This window comes from Erinaceus europaeus, chromosome 3, assembly GCF_950295315.1.
Source record: "Erinaceus europaeus chromosome 3, mEriEur2.1, whole genome shotgun sequence".
Lineage (NCBI taxonomy): Eukaryota > Metazoa > Chordata > Mammalia > Eulipotyphla > Erinaceidae > Erinaceus > Erinaceus europaeus.
The window spans coordinates 99730564-99749941 of record NC_080164.1 but is presented as its reverse complement, the minus strand read 5'-3'; the positions used below and the strand labels follow the sequence as shown (position 1 = coordinate 99749941).

Genomic DNA, 19378 nt, shown 5'->3' with positions numbered 1-19378 from the left:
TTTTCAAATGAAAATAGTTTACAGGTGGTGAATGTAAACCCCCCCCAGATGATGACTCATAGAGGTTTGTCAGTGACTACAAATAATGTCCCCTCTCAGTTGCTAACACTTCATGCATTAATTGAATTGATAGATCACATAACTCAAATGACAGAGGAACTTGCTCAGGAATCTGATTACTAGACTGACTATCCTTGTCCTGTAATCCCTACTCAGAAATAACAGTTTTTCACCCAAGTGTGACAGTCTGTGACTTTCTTTCTAGGTTGTAGAAGCATCCATATACTGTAACCTATCCTCTGCTTTTGATGAAACAGTTCTACATCACCCACACCACTATGTAAACCAAGATTAAGTGATGAACTAGTTCTTTGAAAACTAGCCTGAGCTACTTATTAGTTAGCTATGCTCATCTTGTTTCTAGTGATGGACTGTCAGCACATGGCCCCTAACACTCTGCAATTTAATTTACTTTGTATTTAGATTTTTTTGATCAAGTGGTTGTAGTTACAAATGTAAGGTCTGGCTTACACAGAAAAGAGCGACACTTAAAAAATGATCACTAAGTGATTTTCAAAGAAAATGGGTTTCTCTTTTTTCTTTTTCCTTTCCTTTTCTTTTGCCTTGCCTCTCCTCGCCTCGCCTTGCCTCGCCCCACCCCGCCTTTCCTTTCTTCTTTTACCACCAGGCTAATATTTGGGGTTTGGTGCCAGCACTACAGATCCACTGCTACCAGTTTTGTTTTTGTTGTTGTTCTTTGTTTGTTTTTGTTTTTATGTTTTTATTTGACAGGACAGAGAGGAATTGAAGGGAACAGGTGTATAGACTGGGAAGAAAAAAAAAAAAAAACCATGTAGGTCTGCTTTCCCTGCACCCTGGCACCCAGGCACCCAGATGTGGTTGTGGAGCCAGAGAGTCAACCAGTAGCCCTTTGGGACTTAAGCTCTGGCTGGGGAGCTTGCAAGTAGACCAGGAGTCTGGTTGAAGTAGAGCCCCTGGCACTCCAGGGGGCCACACATGGTGATAGGTGCACTTAATCATGTGCACCACTTCGCTGGCGGCCCGAGATGCTGGGTTTCCACCACAAGTGTAATTCTGAAAGTATTGGTTAAAAATATGTCTCTGTGCCTTCACTATGTGATTAATTCTTGAGTGAAAAATACACCTTAACATTGTGTTTTCTCCTAGGCTTCAATATGAAAAAAAAAAGTTATGCTATCTTTATTTTCTTTCTTCCTCTCTTTATTCTACTTTGCCTTTCTTTTATTAATTTGTATATGAGATACAGAGAGAGAGGTATACAGAAGGTATATATGGTGGTGCTGGGGATTGAACATGGAAAAATATTTTCACTTCACTCACCATGTCTATATTTTACCCAGTCAGAAAAGCTGATAAAATTTCTAACAACCCAAGCTGCAATGCTATTGATAAATGCAAGTTTTTTGCTTAGTGAACTCATATCAATATGAATAAATGTGGCCAAGTTCAAATAGGTGTTTCTTCTATAATTAACCCCACAACATTTGTATTCCTACACTGATCTCAGCATTTTTTATTTTTAAAATATTTTCATTTATTTACTATTGATGGAGATAGAGAAACTAAGAGGGAACGGGAGTCAGACAGATAGGTAAACAGACAGACAGACAGACAGATAATAGAGAAACAGACAGAGAGACATTTGCATCTGTGCTTCACCACTCCTGAAGCTTCCTCCCTTCAGGTGGGGACCAAGGGCTTGAACTAGGGTACTTGTACACTGTAATGTATGTGTGTGCTTAACCAGGTGTACCATTATCTGGCTCCTCAGCAATTATATTTATGTAAACAAATATTTTCTTTTTTTTTGTATGTAGAACACCTTTTTATGGCCATATTTATAATTCACTTTCTGGGGTCTATCAGGAAACGAATATTATTACAGGTCTAGAAGCAAGTAGATGTGCAGAGGAGAGCACCTATAAAGAACACTATCATGGAGTTGAACGGTGGCCTACCCAGTTAAGCAGACATAGTGTGAAACACAAGGACCCATGCAAGGACCCTGGTTCTAGCCCCACTCCCCACTTGCAGGGGGAAGCTTCACAAACAATGAAGCAGATCTGCAGGTCTCTCTCTTTCTTTCTCCCTTTGTATCTCCCCCTCCTTTCTCTTTGTCCTACCCAATAAAATAGAAAAATGGCTACCAGGAGCAGTGGATTTGTGGTGTTGGTACCAAGCTATAACCCTGGAGGTAAAACAAACAAAATAAAAAAGAAAGAAAGAAAGAAAGAAAGAAAGAGAAAAGAAAGAAAAAGGAAAAGAAAAGAAAAGAAAAGAAAAGAGAAAAGAAAAGAAAAGAAAAGAAAAGAAAAGAAAAGAAAAGAAAAGAAAAGAAAAGAAAAGATAGTCTCTAGGGCTGGGTGGTGATACATCCAATAGACTACACAGGTAACAATGACAAATGCCAGGTTCAAGTCCCAGGCCCCCACCTACAAGAAGGGCACTTCAAAAGTTGTGAAGCTGGGGTACAGATGTGTCTCTGCCTTTCTCCCTTTATATGTCCCCCGTCCCTCTTGATTTCTCTCTGTCTCTATCCAATAAATAATACAAAATTTCAAAGAAACATTTAAAAAAGAATATTACTTCTTCCTTGGCAACTCCTTCAGAGGAGGTTATCATCTTCTTCTTAGGCAATGCAGTTAATGTCCTTAGAAGAAAGCAGACAGTTGAAAGCACTAGAGTTGGAACACCATTGGCACTCGCAATGGAGTCAGTGAGCTGGAGAGAAAGCCTCCTAACATCTGAAAGTTTTCAGACTAAATATGTAACTGCTATTTTCACCTTAATACTAGTTCTCAATGGTAATCTTAACTTAGTCTCAGAGTCTAAATTTAAACCAATTTGGATATACACAAAACACACATGATCTAATTTACCAAAATTAAGCATGTGCTCCAATACTGCTCACACATTTCCAAAAATATATTTTACCCAGTGTCCTTTGCTCAACTGATGGAAAATTCATTCTTCCAGTTGATTAGGTTACAGATCTTAAAGCATTTTTAGCTTGTTTTTACTCTTCAAATTCTAATATTATAATATATAAAATGTGACATTTACATATAGCCTCTACTTGATTTGTTCACAGCACAACTCAAGGGCCTGGAACAATGTCCAACATATATAAAACCCTTGGTAAAGGAATGAAATAATTTTAAAAAATGAGCATATTTGGAGCAGTATTAAAAACACAGAAACTCAGAAATTCATGATTTCTCAGGTAATAATAACTAATCAATATAGACGGGGGCAAGAGTTATGTGATGGAGGCATTAAAAAGGAAATAATTAAACTTGAATGAATACTTCCATATAATTATAGAATATCTTACATTGAAGTAGATTTTTTTTAGTCTTTATTTATTTATTCCCTTTTGTTGCCCTTGTTGTTTTCTTGTTGTAGTTAGTATTGTTGTCGTTATTGATGTTGTCTTTGTTGGATAAGACAGAAATGGAGAGAGGAGAGGAAGACAGAGACGGGGAGAGAAAGACACCTGCAGACCTGTGAAGTGACTCCTCTGCAGGTGGGGGACCCGGGGGCTTGAACCGGGATCCTTATGCAGGTCCTTGAGCCTTGCACCAGAGTGTGCTTAACCTGCTGCACTACTGCCCGACTCCCTGGATTTTAAATTTCAGTTTAGAGACAATGCTAAATACTTTTGTTTTGCCTCACAGTCATTCTAACTGAAAATGTTCAATGTTTACTTGAAAGTGATTTTCCTAGGGCTTGCCCAATGAATGTGAAAATAATATTTTGTTAACACTATAAAGAAATACTGAAGCATTTTTGAATATTAATATGAGAAAATCAAGTGAACCTACTTGGATCATACACACAAATGTATACTTTTGAAAATTGTTTCATTCTATTGTCAAAACATCAATTATAAAAAAAATAGGAGTAGCTTGGGTCTGTTATTGTAACTTCTTAAATAATTTTAGTTATTTATTATAGAAAGGGGATTTATTGTAGACTCATATCTAAAATTATGTACTAGCTAATATGGAAAATACAACTAAATGCAACTGTGTATGATATATAAGTATATTTTTGCTCACTGTTATCTCCATAACATCTAGCAATGTTTTTGGCACACAGTAAGTTGTCAAAAGTAGATGTCAAAAGGCTTTGAAAATGTATGAGTTAGTGAGACAAGTTCTTGTAAAAATAAAGTTAAATGCATCTATAATTAACAATTAATTCCACATATTTGTGTTGTACTTAGAACTGTTCCAAGCACTTTCCTAAGTAATCACATTTGAATTTAAAAATCCATAACATATAGTGTGCTTCTTTTACTAAATAGAATACATTAAATGGAAAATATCATTATCTGGTGTGTCCAAGTACACAAGCCGAGTCACAAAAACTAAGACATCTGTTCATATCTTATTTTACATGTATATGTTTATATTTAAACATATGAAATACGTGGAGGAAGCTCCTATAAGAAATAAGGAAGCTGTTTCAAACACAAACACTATCAGCATTCTCGTTTTTTATTGTTGTTGTTGTTTCTTGTTTGTTTGTTTATTGGATAGAAACAGAAAGCACACATGGCTTAAAGCGCAAGGACCAGCGTAAGGATCCCGGTTCAAGCCCCCACCTTCCCACCTGCAGAAGAGTCGCTTCACAGGGTGAAGCAGGTCTTCAGGTGACTATCTTTCTTTCCCCTCTCTGTCTCCCCCTCCTCTCTCCATTTCTTTCTGTCCCAACAATGACTACAACAATAATGATAATAATAAAAAACTAGAAAGTAATCCAGAGGGGGGGGGAGAGAGAAAGAGAAAGAGAGAGAGAGAGAGAGAGACCTTTAGTACTACTTCACCATTTGTGAAACCTCCCCTCCCTCAGGTGGGACCAAGCTTGAACCCTGGTCCTTGCACATTGTAACATATGCACTCAACCAGGTGCACCATTGCCTGGTTCCTCCTCAGCATTCTCAAATAATAATTTTATTATTGCTGGTAAATTAATTCAAGAAAATTGTTAAATTTAGTTTTGCCAATAAGTTATCGTTACTTTATAAAATTATTGCTATTCCCAAATGATCATATTTATATTTTTATGAAATATGGAATAAAAAGTGAATATTTTAATAATATTTTCCTGTTTATTTTCATTTCTCATCTCTAGGGAGCCATAAATTAGGAGGGTATGCTAATTATATTTTAACTTTATCCCTATTTAAACTACTCATCTAATTTTTATGGTAATAATTTTTGGTAGTAATTATTGTTATAAGAGTATAAGAGTACAGTGTATAGTTCCACACTACACCCACAACCAAAGTCCTGTATCCCCACCCTCTGACCTTCCAAAGATAAACACTATAGTTCTCACAAGTCTTAAAAGATTTTGCTTGCTTCTTTTTTTTCTTCATTTTTGTAAACTTCATGTGAAACATATCTCTAAATTCTTCATATGGAACCACATATGGTAGTTATCTTTCATCTCTTTACTTATTTCACTAAGCATAATCATCTCCAGTTCTATCCATCATTCTACGAAATAGATGTTCCATAATTCCTTTAATCAGCATATGTTGATGTGTAGAAGCATTTTAGTATAATGTAATCCTATTTATTTATTCTTAGTTTCATTTCATATGCCCAGGCGGTTGAGTCTTCAAATACATCTTTGATGTGAATGTCCTGCAAAGTTTCACCAATATTTTCTTCTATAAATTTTAGAGATTTGGGTCTAATATCTAGATCTTTATTCATTTTGATTTGACCTTTGTGTATAATGTTAGGTGGCAGTCTAGTTTCACTTTTCTATGTGTGGCTGTTCAATTTTCCCAGCACCATCTGTTGAAGAGACTTTCTTTAACCCATTGGATGGTTTTGGCCCCTATGTCATATAGTAGGTGGTAGTATATGTGTGGACTCGCTTCTGGGCTTTTGATTCTGCTCCACTGATCCAAGTTTATTCCATTACCACGCTGTTTTGACTACTGTTGCCTTGTAGTATAAACTGAAGATGAAGAGCATGATAACATTTTTTTTTTCTCAGAAGTCCTTTGGAAATCCATGGCCTCTTGTGGTTCCACATGAATTTTTGGACAAGACATTTAATTGCTTGAAAAGTTCCATTGTAGATTAATTTTGGTAGAATGGCCATTTTAGTAATTCTTCCACTCCAGGAACAAGAAATGTCCCTCCACTTCTGTGTGTCCTTCTCTATTTCTTTTACCAGTGTCCTATAGTTTTGTTGTAAAGGTCTTTCATGTCCTTTGTGAGATTCACATCAAGGCATTTTATCTTCGGGTGTTAATTATAGATGTACTGGGTCTTTTATTTCCCTTTCCTTTGACTCCCCATGGTTCTAGAAATGCATCTTTTTCTTGTAGTTTGTCTTATGTATTTCCATAGAGATGTTCTCAATGTTCCAGTATGATTCTTTGTATCTTCCCATCTTTGTACCTCCCTCTCTCTTACTCCTGATTTTTTTTTTTTATCATAGCATTCTCTCATTTCTTTTTGTGAGTCTAGTAGTGGTTTCTCTGTTTTATTTACCTTTTCAATAAACCAGCTCTTGGTTTCACTAATCATTTGTATCATCATTTTGGATTCTATACCATTAATTTCTGCTCTCATTTAGACTATTTCTTTCTTCTTTCTGACTTTTGCTGCTCTTTCTTGCTTCTTTTCTAGTTGGCTCAGTTGTGATGTTAGGTAGCTTAATTTAGATCTTTGTTAATATGGGCCTGTATTGCTATAAACTTCCCTCTTAGGACATCTTCTGCTGCTCCTCATGGGGTCTGGTAGTGGGTGTCTTGATTTTCAATGTTCTGCAAGTAATTTTTAAGTTATCTTTTGATTTCAGTGTCACAGGTGTTACTCAGAAGTATTTTGTTCAGTCTGCATAATTTGGGTGTATTTCTTTGTTTTTGTGGTTGATTTCTAGCCTTTCTGCTTCATGGACAGAACAGATACATTTTATGACTTAAATATTTATGTACTTATTAAGCCTGTCTTTGTGCCCTAAAACACGGTTTATCTTTGAGAATCTTTCATTTGCACCTGAAAAGAATGTGTTTATTTTTTTGTGTGAGAGAGAATGTAAGAGACCAGAGTAACACGTAGCTCTGAGACATAGAATTACCAAGGATTAAACCTGGAGCCTGAAGAGCCCACAGGCAAGTAAGTCCCATATACTAACTCTGAGCCCTTTTTACTGGCCTAACATCTTTGTTTGTATGTCACTGGCCTCTCAGCCTAAATTAATTACAATTTGGAGAATGAAAACACCAGGCCTCATTCTTACAGAGTCACTTCTTAATGACTTATAGTATTTGGCACACATATTTTTACTTCCTTCGTTGAATGTATTTCAGGGTACCAAACACTGTTGCGCATCGTTATGGATGAGATTGCTTTTTTGATTTTTCTTTTCTAGATCATCACTTATATATGTAAATGCCACATACTTCTATTGATTTTCCAGTCACTCTACTGTATTGGCTTACTATTTCTAAAAATTATTTAATAGAATCTTTTGGGTTTTCCATGTATATAACCATGTCATCTGTAAAAGGAGAAGTTTTACTTAAAATGAAAATGTCAGCTTGGAGGCAGTAAAATTATACAAAACTGAGAGAAAAAAATAAATGTAAATATTTTTATTACAATAGCTAGCATATCTTGTCACTTAATAGACATTAGACTTATTGTTTATTAATAATTGTGTGTGTGTTCTCAGCCTAACTATGCTTTTTAATTTTTTTAAAAATTTTATTTATTATTGGTTAGAGACAGAGGGAAACTGATAGGGAGAGAGAGAGAGAGAGAGAGAGAGAGAGAGGGAAAGAGAGAGATGCCTGAAGCTGTGCTTCACCACCCATGAAACTTCTCCCTGCAGATGGGGATTAGGGGCTTGAACTCAGGTTCTTGCACATTGTAGTATGTGCACTTAACCAGGTGTGCCACTGCCTTACCCTCTAACTGTGCTTTTCTAGAAATGAACTTTTGCTACCTTTAACCTCTGATGAGTCTTTGAGATAAAACTCAGTTTCTACTTGTCTACACAGTAAAACAGATTTTTCAAAGACACATTCATTGATTTTTTTTTTGTTGTTCTCTACCCTTAAATTACTCCTAGTTCCTACTTTGGCATGAAAAGTCTCTGAACTAGCTACATATTTTAGTGTGTGTGTATTTGTATACGTGTGTGTGTGTGAGAGAGAGAGAGAGAGGGAGAGAAAGAGCTATCAAAGCACTACCACCTTCCAGTATAATATCCTAATCCTAATTTTTCTGAGTAATACACAAAGATCAACAGCTAAATAAAAACTTCATCATATAAGGTATAACATACTTGTATGCCGATACGACTGAGATACTTCCAACACACCATGTATGTAATCATTTAATGACAGTGCATCTTATAAGAAGTAGTTTACGCTAGAGAGGTTGTGGGGTCAAAGGAACCCTCCTGAAGTGCTGGTGGGAATGTAAATTGGTCCAGCCTCTGTGGAGAACAATCTGGATAACTCTCAGAAGGTAGAAATGGGCCTGCCCTATGATCCTACAATTCCTCTCCTGGGGATATATCCTAAGGAACCCAAAACACCCATCTAAAAAGATGTTTATACACATATGTTCTTAGCAGCACAATTTGTAATAGTCAAAACCTGGAAGCAACCCAGGTGTCCAATAACAGATGTGTGGCTGAGGAAGTTGTGGTATATATACACAATGGAATACTACTCAGCTGTTAAAAATGGTGACTTCACCGTTTTTAGCCGATATTGGATGGACCTTGAAAAAATCATGTTGAGTGAAACAGAGGGATGAATATGGGATGATCTCACTCTCAGGCAGAAGTTGAAAAACAAGATCAGAAGAGAAAACACAAGTAGTACCTGAACTGGAGTTGGTGTATTGCACCAAAGTAAAAGACTCTGGGGTGGCTGAGGGTGTGTGTGTGGGGGGAGAATACAAGTCCAAAAAGGATGACAGAGGACCTAGTGGGGATTGTATTGTTATATGGAAAAATGGGAAATGTTATGCATGTATGAACTATTGTATTTACTATAGAGTGTAAAATATCAATTCACCAATAAAGAAATTAAAAAATAAAGAAAAGTACTTTACTTTGTACAAGTGTGTTCAAACTTAACTCTCTTGATAAACATGCTCAAAGTCTGAATGGCATAATCAACAAGGTCTTTTTGCGGTGACAGCACACTAAGGGGAAATGCCAACTTAGTTCATAATGTTCATACAAATCAGAATTTTCTCCTAATTATTTTGCATTTAAATTACTTAAACTATGCTTTTCTTTTTTCCTCCATGGTTATTGCTGGGCTTGGTGCCTGCACCATGAATCCACTGCTCCTGGAGGCTATCCCCCCCCTTTTGTTGCCCTTGTTGTTGTAGCCTTGTTGTGGTTATTATTATTACCATTGTTGATGTTGTTCGTTGTTGGATAGGACAGAGAGAAATGGAGAGAGGAGGGGAAGACAGAGAGGAGGAGAAGATAGACACCTGAAGACCTGCTTCACCGCCTGTGAAGGGACTCCCCTGCAGGTGGGGAGCCAGGGGCTCCAACTGGGATCCTTACCAGGTCCCACCGCTTTGTGCCACGTGCGCTTAACCCACTGTGCCACCGCCCGACCCTGTAAAATATGCTTAAGAGTTTAATTGTTCACCTACATCTAAGACCTAAATTTACTTAAATTCTGAATCATTCTTTCATCATCCATATTACTGGTTTCCTTTGTTTCATCCATATATATATTCAACTGGACAAGATCTCTATATCTTCTGTGATTCTTCTAGAGACTTCCCCCAATCTAATCTCAGTTTCCACTACCTTTATCTAGAATGTGCTGTTACATATTGTGCTAAAAATAAATCATGACATTCCTTTATCAACTCCCAAAACATTGCTGCCTATGTTACTGTGTAGTGCCAAAATGTTTTTAACAGATTAAACCTTAGTCATATCTTGTTCTTCCTGTTGACTAACTCCTCTGTGAAAAGATAGTTTGGTGTGTGTTTTATAGGGGAGGGTTATCTAATCTGCTTTCTTTTCTTCACATGTGTCTTTGACACATACTTGAATGGCAATTTTTAAATTATAGTCTCATGTAGGCTGCTGTGAGCAACATGCCACCAAATTACAAGTCTATTTGTGCTGCTGGAAAGTTCATTTGTCAGCATCAATGTATCAATTATTTTTAATTAGTTCTTAGAACTTTTCTTTCATTCCTAGTAAAGTAATTATCTGCAATTTGCAAATGAAAATGTACACACTGGCTCCCATACCGCATATAAGGCCTCTCGTTATCTGACCCCAATCTACCTCATAGTATTTTCTCTTTTTAATAATCCTTTTTAAATATTTATTTGTTAACATAAAAATCTGTGGAACTATTGATGTGGTAAAGTTTCCTAATTGCTCCTCTAAACACCTTACTTATATCAATACGACTGACCTCCTATTGTCTTTCAAGTTTCTTCTGTATGACTGAAAAGGCACACATCACCACTAATACCACCAAACACATGAATCTAGATCTTACAACTATTTTATGTTTTCAAACCTGAGATGAGAAGGAATTGACTTCCAATATTTCTCCTTCAGACTATCTCAAATTGTAAGTGACTAAAACCTTTTTTTATTTAGGGCAACTACTTGCATTTTAGTTTTAAAGTGATTAATGTTTCATGACATTTTAAAATTGTAGAGCACCAACAAATCATAAAAGCATTTATTTAGGAGAAAGGAGGCTCTTATTTAAAACAGAATCTAGTATTGTGGATGTATACTAGGACTAAACTAAATATGAATTCAAAAGATGAAGTTTCATGTTGTCAAAAGGACTCCAATTAATGAATCAATAATTTAACTAGTTAACTGGTGCATCATTTATTTCAACATTCTAAATTGATATTTAAATCTCTTATAAAACATAATTTTAAATACTGAAATATATTAAATGAAGAGACACATTATTATATTTTATTTTAGTAAGCTAAACCATTTAAAGTCTCAATTATTGTCCTGCATTCTTGGAGTTGGCATGGTGACTAGTAGGCTGGGTTTATATAATATCAGTCCCCCACATAGCATATGCAAAAGCGGTGCTTTGACTCTATCTATTGTTAGTAAATAAATCTTTAAAATGTAAATAAACAGAATCTTTCTCTTGAGCCAGGAAGATGGCACTGTGTGCCTAACTAGGTACTGGAGTCCTGGCACCGGCTGGGAGATCTTACAGCACAAGAAGAATTTCCAAGGCCATGGTGTTTCTCCCTCTCTTTAGCTTTCTTTTTATCTCTAACAGAATGAAAAAAAAACATGCGTTTTCATTATGCTACAAAGGCATTGCAAAGCTATATGTTACTATCAATTGTTATTTAATGTCATTTCAATCCAGATTTTTTGGAGCAACTGGAATCAAATATAATTTTTAGCCTTAGAATCACAGAAGTAGTTAGCCCTCATACCCAGCACAATCCTGTTCACATAAAAAGTCAGAAATAATTGTGGGTGAGAGTTCTTTTTTTTTTTCTTCCTTTCTCCACACCCTTACCAGCATTGTGTTAAGTGGCATCTCATTATCATCTTGATTCTTCTTCTAGCGTTTGCCCTTCTTCCGTAGCCAGTCAACAGCGTCAGGTTGAGCCTGATGTAAAGTTTCGAGACCTCCTTTGAATCTGGAGAGGTGGCAGTCGTTGACTATGTGGGTCATAGTCTGTCTGTAGCCGCAGGGGCAGTTTGGGTCATCTCTGGCTCCCCAGCGATGGAACATAGTGGCGCACCGGCCATGGCCTGTTCGATAGCGATTGAGGAGGGCCCAATCATAATGTGCTAGGTCAAAGCCAGGTTGACACTTGCAGGGGTCTGTGATGCGGTGTTTGTTCTTTACCTCAGCTGACTGCCAACTCTGTTTCCAAGAGTCTGGAACAGAGAAGTTCAGTGTAGACGTAAGGGACCAGATTGGGTGACGAGACGTTAAGCGTTGGACAGGGTGGGCGAAGATATCCACGTATATTGGCAGGTCCGGTCGAGTGTAGACATGGGAAATGAACTTAGATGATGCTGCATCCCGACGAATATCTGGCAGGGCGATGTTGCTAAGAACTGGCAGCCATGGAACCGGGGTGGAACGGATGGTTCCAGAAATTATCCTCATGGAGGAATATAATTTGGAATCGACCAAGTGGACATGGGGGCTAGGAAACCATACTGGGGCACAGTATTCTGCAGTGGAATAGCATAATGCCAGAGATGATGATCGTAGTGTGGAAGCGCTCGCGCCCCATGAGGAGCTGGCCAGTCTTGTAATGATGTTATTCCTCGCGCCCACCTTTGCTGCAGTTTTTATGAGATGTTTGTGAAATGACAGAGTGTGATCAAGAGTAACGCCAAGATAGACTGGCTGGGCTTCATGCCGGATTCTCCTATGGCCAAGCTGCACATTAAGCTCACGCGAGGCCAAGGCATGGTGTAGATGGAAAACAGATGATACCGTTTTTGCAGTGCTAGGGATTAGTCGTCATTTTTTACAGTAATCAGATATCAGAGACATGTCTTTCGTGAGTGTTTCCTTGAGAATGTCAAACTTGGATGCCTGAGTTGCACAGCAGATGTCATTGGCGTAGATGAACTTCCTTGAAGAAGTTTCTGGGAGGTCATTGATGTAAATATTGAATAGTGTAGAACAGAGCCCTGGGGGAGGCCACTTGAGACAAGTCTCCATCACCCAGATGCACCCAGAATCATGATTTATATTTTCTAATAACATGTGATGATGGATATATGTCGATTTGGTCACCTACCTCCCTGTATTTTTGGTGAAGTGTCTTTTCAGCTGCTCTTTCTCACTGTTATAAGGTCATGTTTTGGTGTTGCTAAGTTATGTTAACTTTGTATATATCTTGAATATCAACCTTTTGAGCCACAGTATGCAAATATTTTCTTCCATTCAGTAAGAAGGCTTTTCATTTTACAAACTCTTCTTAAACTGTGTGGAGGCATTGGATTTTGATGCAAATGGGAAACCATAAGGAAGAAAGGAGAGAGATTAGGAAAACTACTTTTCTCACAGAAATAATTTCATATGTTTTGTTTTTATCTATCCCAAAAATATGTATTCTTTTTTTAAAATTTATTTTTTATTTAAGAAAGGATAAATTAACAAAACAACCCTTCAGCTTTATTACTCGGGTGAGACCTTTCCTTTCATAGTATACTCTAATTCCATCCCAGGTGGTTCACTTTCTAACAAAGTCCCAAAACAAGATATACACCAGTTTCTGTGAGAGAGAGCATATCTTCACACGTATCCATAAACTACCACAAAGTATGTACCTGAAAGCAGAGGTGCACTGGAGTTTCCAGTGAGTACCCCCCTAACACTCCTCTCCACTATTCCAAGCTTTGGGTCCATGATTGCTCAACAATTTATTTGGCTTAGTATATTAACTCTCTTCTCAGTCACCAGGTTCCAGATGTCATCAGGATGCCGGCCAGGCTTCCCTGGACTGAAGACCCCACCAGTGTGTCCTAGAGCTCCGCTTCCCCAGAGACCCACCCTACTAGGGAAAGAGAGAGGCAGACTGGGAGTATGGACCGACCAGTCAACGTCCATGTTCAGCGGGGAAGCAATTACAGAAGCCAGACCTTCCACCTTCTGCAACCCACAATGACCCTGGGCCCATGCTCCCAGGGGGATGGAGAATGGGAGAGATATCAGGGGAGGGGGTGGGATATGGAGATTGGGTGGTGGGAATTGTGTGGAATTGTATCCCTCCTACCCTATGGTTTTGTTGATTTGTCCTTTCTTAAATAAAAATAAATAAATAAATAAAATAAAATAAATTCTTCTCCTATTCAAAAAAAAAAAAAAGAAAGGATAAATTAACAAAACCATAGGGTAGGAGGGGTACAACTCCACATAGTTCCCACCACCCAATCTCCATATCCCATCCCCTGCCCTGATAGCTTTCCCATTCTCTATCCCTCTGGGAGCATGGACCCAGGGTCATTGTGGGTTGCAGAAGGTGGGATTTCTGGCTTCTGTAATTGCTTCCCCGCTATACGTGGACATTGACTGGTCAGTCCATACTCCCAGTCTGCCTCTCTCTTTCCCTAGTAGGGTGGGTCTCTGGAGAAGCTGAGCTCCAGGACACATTGGTGGGGTCTTCAGTCCAGGGAAGCCTGGCCAGCGTCCTGATGGCATCTGGAACCTGGTGGCTGAAAAGAAAGTTAACATACAAAGCCAAATAAATTGTTCAGCAATCATGGACCAAAGCTTGGAATAGTGGAGATGAAGTGTTTGGGGGTACTCACTGCAAACTCTAGTGTACCTCTGCTTTCAGGTGTATATTTTGCACTAGTTTATGGATACTAGTTTATGGATATGTTTATGAACATATGCTCTCTCTCACAGAACCTGGTCTATATCTAGGTTTTGGGACTTTGTTAGAAAGTGATCCACCTGGGATGGAATTAGAGAATGCTATGAAAGGAAAGGTCTCACCCGAGTAATGAAGCTGAAGGGTTGTCATTCCACATGTGAAGTCTCAGGACACAGTCTATTCTTAGATTCATACTCATTCATTTAACCATTTTTTGTTTCTTTGTTTCTTATTCAAACTTCATGAAAATATGCCAGAGACCCAGCAGTGTCACACCCTGTTGATCACACACAGTACTAAGAGTAAAGACCATGGAATGCACACACACACACACACACACACACACACATACACACACACACCCCTTTTCAGGAGCAATGAAGAAGGTCTGCAGGTGTCTGTCTTACTCTTTCCTTGTCTCCCCACACCCACTCAGTTTCTTCTGTCCTATTAAATAAAATAGAAAAGAAGGAGGAGGAGGAGGAGGAAGAGGAGGAGGAGGAAGAGGAGGAGGAGAGGCAGAAGGAGAAGGAGGAGGGGGAGGAGAAGAAGAAAACACAGGACTGTCAGGAGTGGTATATCCATAGTGCTGATACCAGTCCCAGCAATAACCTTCATAGAAAAAAAACACAATTAAATGTCTGACTAAGAATATTAAAATACTAAATTTGAGTAACAACTGTGCACTGCTATCTATCAGATAATAATACGGATGTCTTGAATAACATATTGGTTCATTAAATCTTCATTAGGGCACTTCTGTTCTTTAAATTTACTTATAGTCCCTGCAAATCAATTTGAAATTGAGGATAAAATGTATGTATTTGAGTTTTTCTAGTTAGTGCTATACTTTTGCTTTTATTTATTATTATTATTATTATTTTATTTATTTATTTATTTATTTTAACTAGAGCACTGTTCAGCTTTTGTTTATGGTGGTTTGGAGAATTGAACTTGGGACTATGGAGCCTCCGGCATGAGAGTCTGTTTGCATAACCTTTATGCTATCTACCCTCTGCCCAGTGCTATACTTTTAAAGATGTACTTTGAGCCCAGCGGTAGCACACCTGGTTAAGCACTCACATTTCAGTGCACAAGGGATGGGGTTCAAGCCCCTGGTCTTCAACTGTAGGAGGAAAGCTTCACAATTGGTGAAGTAGGGCGATATGTGTCCCTCTGTTACTCTCCCTCTCTGCTCCCCCACAATCTCTCTCAATCTCTGACTGTTCCTATCAAATAAATAAATAAATAAATAAAAAGTTTCAAGGGAAAAATATGTACTTAAGTATGTTACAAGAAATAAAGTGAAAGAAAACAGAGCCTCATACAATCACAACAGGAACTCAACCTTCTGAGTCACCTCCGCCCCCAAGAGCCCCCATTACTTTACTTGGAATTTGTTCAGACATTCAAGACACACTTATTTTGTGATTTTGGACTCTTTCTGCTCTTGACAAAATGTTGACAGCAGTTGTGCAGCAGTTAGGGGCAACTTCTACCTCATAATAACTTACTTGGACTACTGTAAAGCCCAGTGTGTGTGTGTGTGTGTGTGTGTGTGTGTGTGTGTGTGTGTGTGTGTGTGTGTGTTCCAAGGACAATATTGAAAAAAGCATTTCTAATATCTACTCTGGAACAGATGTTTAATATCTCTGGAAGAAATGAACTGAAAACACATACAGAGAAGATTATGTTACTATACAGAGAAAAGAACCAATCAGTAAGGAGCAAGATAAACAGTCACTTCAGCAAGAGGCAAATCTGCACGTAAAGATCTCTGAAGGTTCAATTCTCTCATAAAAAATAAAAACTTTATTTAATTTGATAGGACAGAGAGGGATTGAGAAGGAAGATAGAGGAACCCCCAACACTTCATCTGCACTATTCCAGCCTTTAGGTCCAAGATTGTTCAACAATTTGTCTTTGTATATTAACTCTCTTTTAAGCCACTGGGTTCCAGATGCTAGCAGGATGTGAACAGACTTCTCTGGGAAGATAACCCCACCAATGTGCCTTGGATCTCTGCTTCCCCAGATCCCTTCCCCATTAGGGAAAGAGAGAGACAGGCTGGGAGCATGGATAGACCTGTCAATGCCCATGTTCAGCTGGGAAGCAATTACTGATGCCAGACCTTCCACCTTCTGCATCCCACAATGATCTTGGGTCCATACTCCCAGAGGGTTAAAGAATAGGAAAGCTATCAGTGGAGGGTATGGTATACTGAGGTCTGGTGGTGGGAATTGTGCTAAGCTGTACCCATCTTATTCTATGGTTTTGTCAATGTTTCCTTTTTATAAATAAAAAATTTAAAAAAAAAGAAAATGAGAAAGAGACAGAGACAGAGACAGAGAAGTACTGTGCAGGTGGGCCCCAGGGATTTGAATGTGGGTAGCTCTGCATGGTAACATGTGCACTTAACCAGGTGCAAAACCACCTGGTATCCAAGGTTCTATTTTCATTATTTTTATTTATTTATTTGATAGAGACAGCCATAAATCGAGAGGAAAGGGGGAGACAGAGAGGGAGAGAGGGAGAGAGACACCCACAGTACTGCTTTACCACTTGCAAAGCTTTCCTTATGTAGATGGAACCAGAGGTTCTAACTCAAGTCCTTGAGAATCATAACATAGATCAATGAGATACGCCACCACCTGGTACTCAAAGTTCTATTTTCAGATTTAAATGCAACAACAGAAAAATAAGCAGAGCTGACAAAGATTAAGGAAATTTAAAAAAAAGGAAAAAGTGAAAAAAGATTGATATGTAACGAAAAAAGAAACTATGACTAAAATCCACAAAAATATTGTCAGTAGCTTGAAAGCCCCAAAATAAATAGGAACCTAGGCTTGAATTTGAAAATGAAGAAGCCTGGAGAGCATTGGCTCAACAGGGGAGGAAATAAACACACAAAGAGCTAGAGGTTCTGCCCTGAAGGGAGAAAATGGATGGAATTGAGGTCAGCATACCTTGTAAGAGAAATCAGTGAAGTTGAGGACCCCAAGGAGGATATTTTAAACAAAAAGGTAAAAATGATGCATTCATAAGAAAAAGAAATGCCATCTGGATACTATAAAAAGAAAAAGTTGAAGTTCTCAAGACATTTTAAAGCTGGAAAAATGGGGTGGGGGGATAGGATAATCCTGTGAAAAGTAGGTCTACTTGCAAGGAGACTCTTAATGCATTCCTGAGCTAGAGTTCAGATAATGACAAAATGAAAAAGAGAAGGAAAGGGGATTTTACAAAATAACAAATGGACAATTCAAATTTGAAAATAAAATGCATGATCATCTTTAATAAGTAGGAAAAGCTTCAGTCTCAAATTAGTAAAGGGCAAATATTTTGAAATGAACATTTACCTCAGAGAAATATATTTCTGTGCTATTTATAAATAATATAAAACTATAACACAAGACTTTTGTTTTTCATCATTAAGTTTGCCACATGAATATATATACACGCAAATATTTGGTAGCACTGTCATGAAAAAAGATATTTTTTATGAAACTCTCTTTTTGTATTTTTTTATTTATTTGTCCTCTCTCTCTCTCTCTCTCTGTTATTGACCTGTTTTTAATAAAGGGTCAAGATTTTGAGTTTGAGAAAAATCTGGTAAATTTGAAGTCTCCATCCCAGCATAGAGAGTATTCAACCACAGTTAATTCTGTACAATTTTATCAAGTTATTTTAAATGCAAAGATATAAACTATTCATAAAGTTATCTTTGTGTAAAGCATTTCTGTTGTTAGAAAATAGTCAGTCTTCCATAGTTTTTTTTAGTTTCCACTTAATTAGTAAATTTTTAGTGATTTGTGTAGCTTATAGTTGAAATCACACAACTAATTTTATGAAGACAACTCTTTCTGCCAGTCATAATTGGATTGATAATATATTTAATTATATTATGTACATCAATTATAAATATTAACTAATAAATCTGGAATGAGTAGACTTGAAAATAACAAAATCAATCATGTTGAGCTTAATATTTAGCTTCTGGGAACAAACATTCACCAGCTTCACAGACAGAAATCTGCCAATTTCATGTGTTTATCAAAATCCGGGCATCAACTATGAAGGTCCAGAGCTGAGGAGGAGAATGCTGATTAATCCTTCCAAAACCTAAGTGGTATTATTTTAGAAACATCTCTCAATCATAATGGTCACGAAGCTATCAAGGGTTAACTTCTAAAGAGTGAAGAAGCAGGAGGGCCAGACAGTGGTGCACTGGGTTGAGTGTACTCATTAGAGTGTACAAGGACCCAGGTTCAATCCCTTGGTCCCCACCTGCAGGGGGAAAACTTCATGAGTGTTAAAGCAAGTGCTGTAAGTGTCTCTCTTTCTCTCTGTCTCTCCTCACCCCTCTCAATTTATTTCTGTTTATATCCAATAATAATTAAATAAAATTATATTTAAAATAAAGAGAGAAGCAGGGCTTCACCTAGTTAAAGAAAAACAGTTGGAGGCCATATTTCCCTCCTCCCAGCATATCCAGGGCTTTCTCCTGCTGTCATCCAAGAGGCCTTAGAATCTTCTCCTTCTGCCCAAGAGTATGATGATCTTGGACTAGAGTTGGTGCATTGCACCAAAATAAAGAACTCTAGGGTAGAAGGGGAGTGTTCAGGTCCTGGGACATGATGATGGAGAAGGACCTAGGTAGGGGGTTAGAGTGTTATGTGGGAAACTGAGAAATGTTATACATGCCCCAACTACTGCATTTTACAGTTGACTGTAAACCATGAATCTGGCCCCCATAAAGGAAAAAAAAAAATTGTGTTCTCTGTATACAGAAAAGAAAAAGTCATCTGTTCAACTTGTTGCTGTAACTATGGGAAAGTTGGTAACTTTTTTTTTAATAGTCAGACAGTCAAAGCAGAACTTTATCTCACAATTAATAAAGCACTGAAGTCAAGGAAATATATGTGAGCAAATGTAACCTAAGTGGGGCTCAGGGAACCCAG

At 37.8% G+C, this 19378-nt stretch overlaps 1 pseudogene; it reads left to right on the top strand.

Annotated features, from left to right (window-relative positions):
• The first annotated feature begins 2749 nt into the window (after positions 1–2749).
• The window catches only part of LOC103124079 (F-box only protein 8-like), a 30712-nt pseudogene continuing 14083 nt past the window's right edge, over positions 2750–19378 (top strand).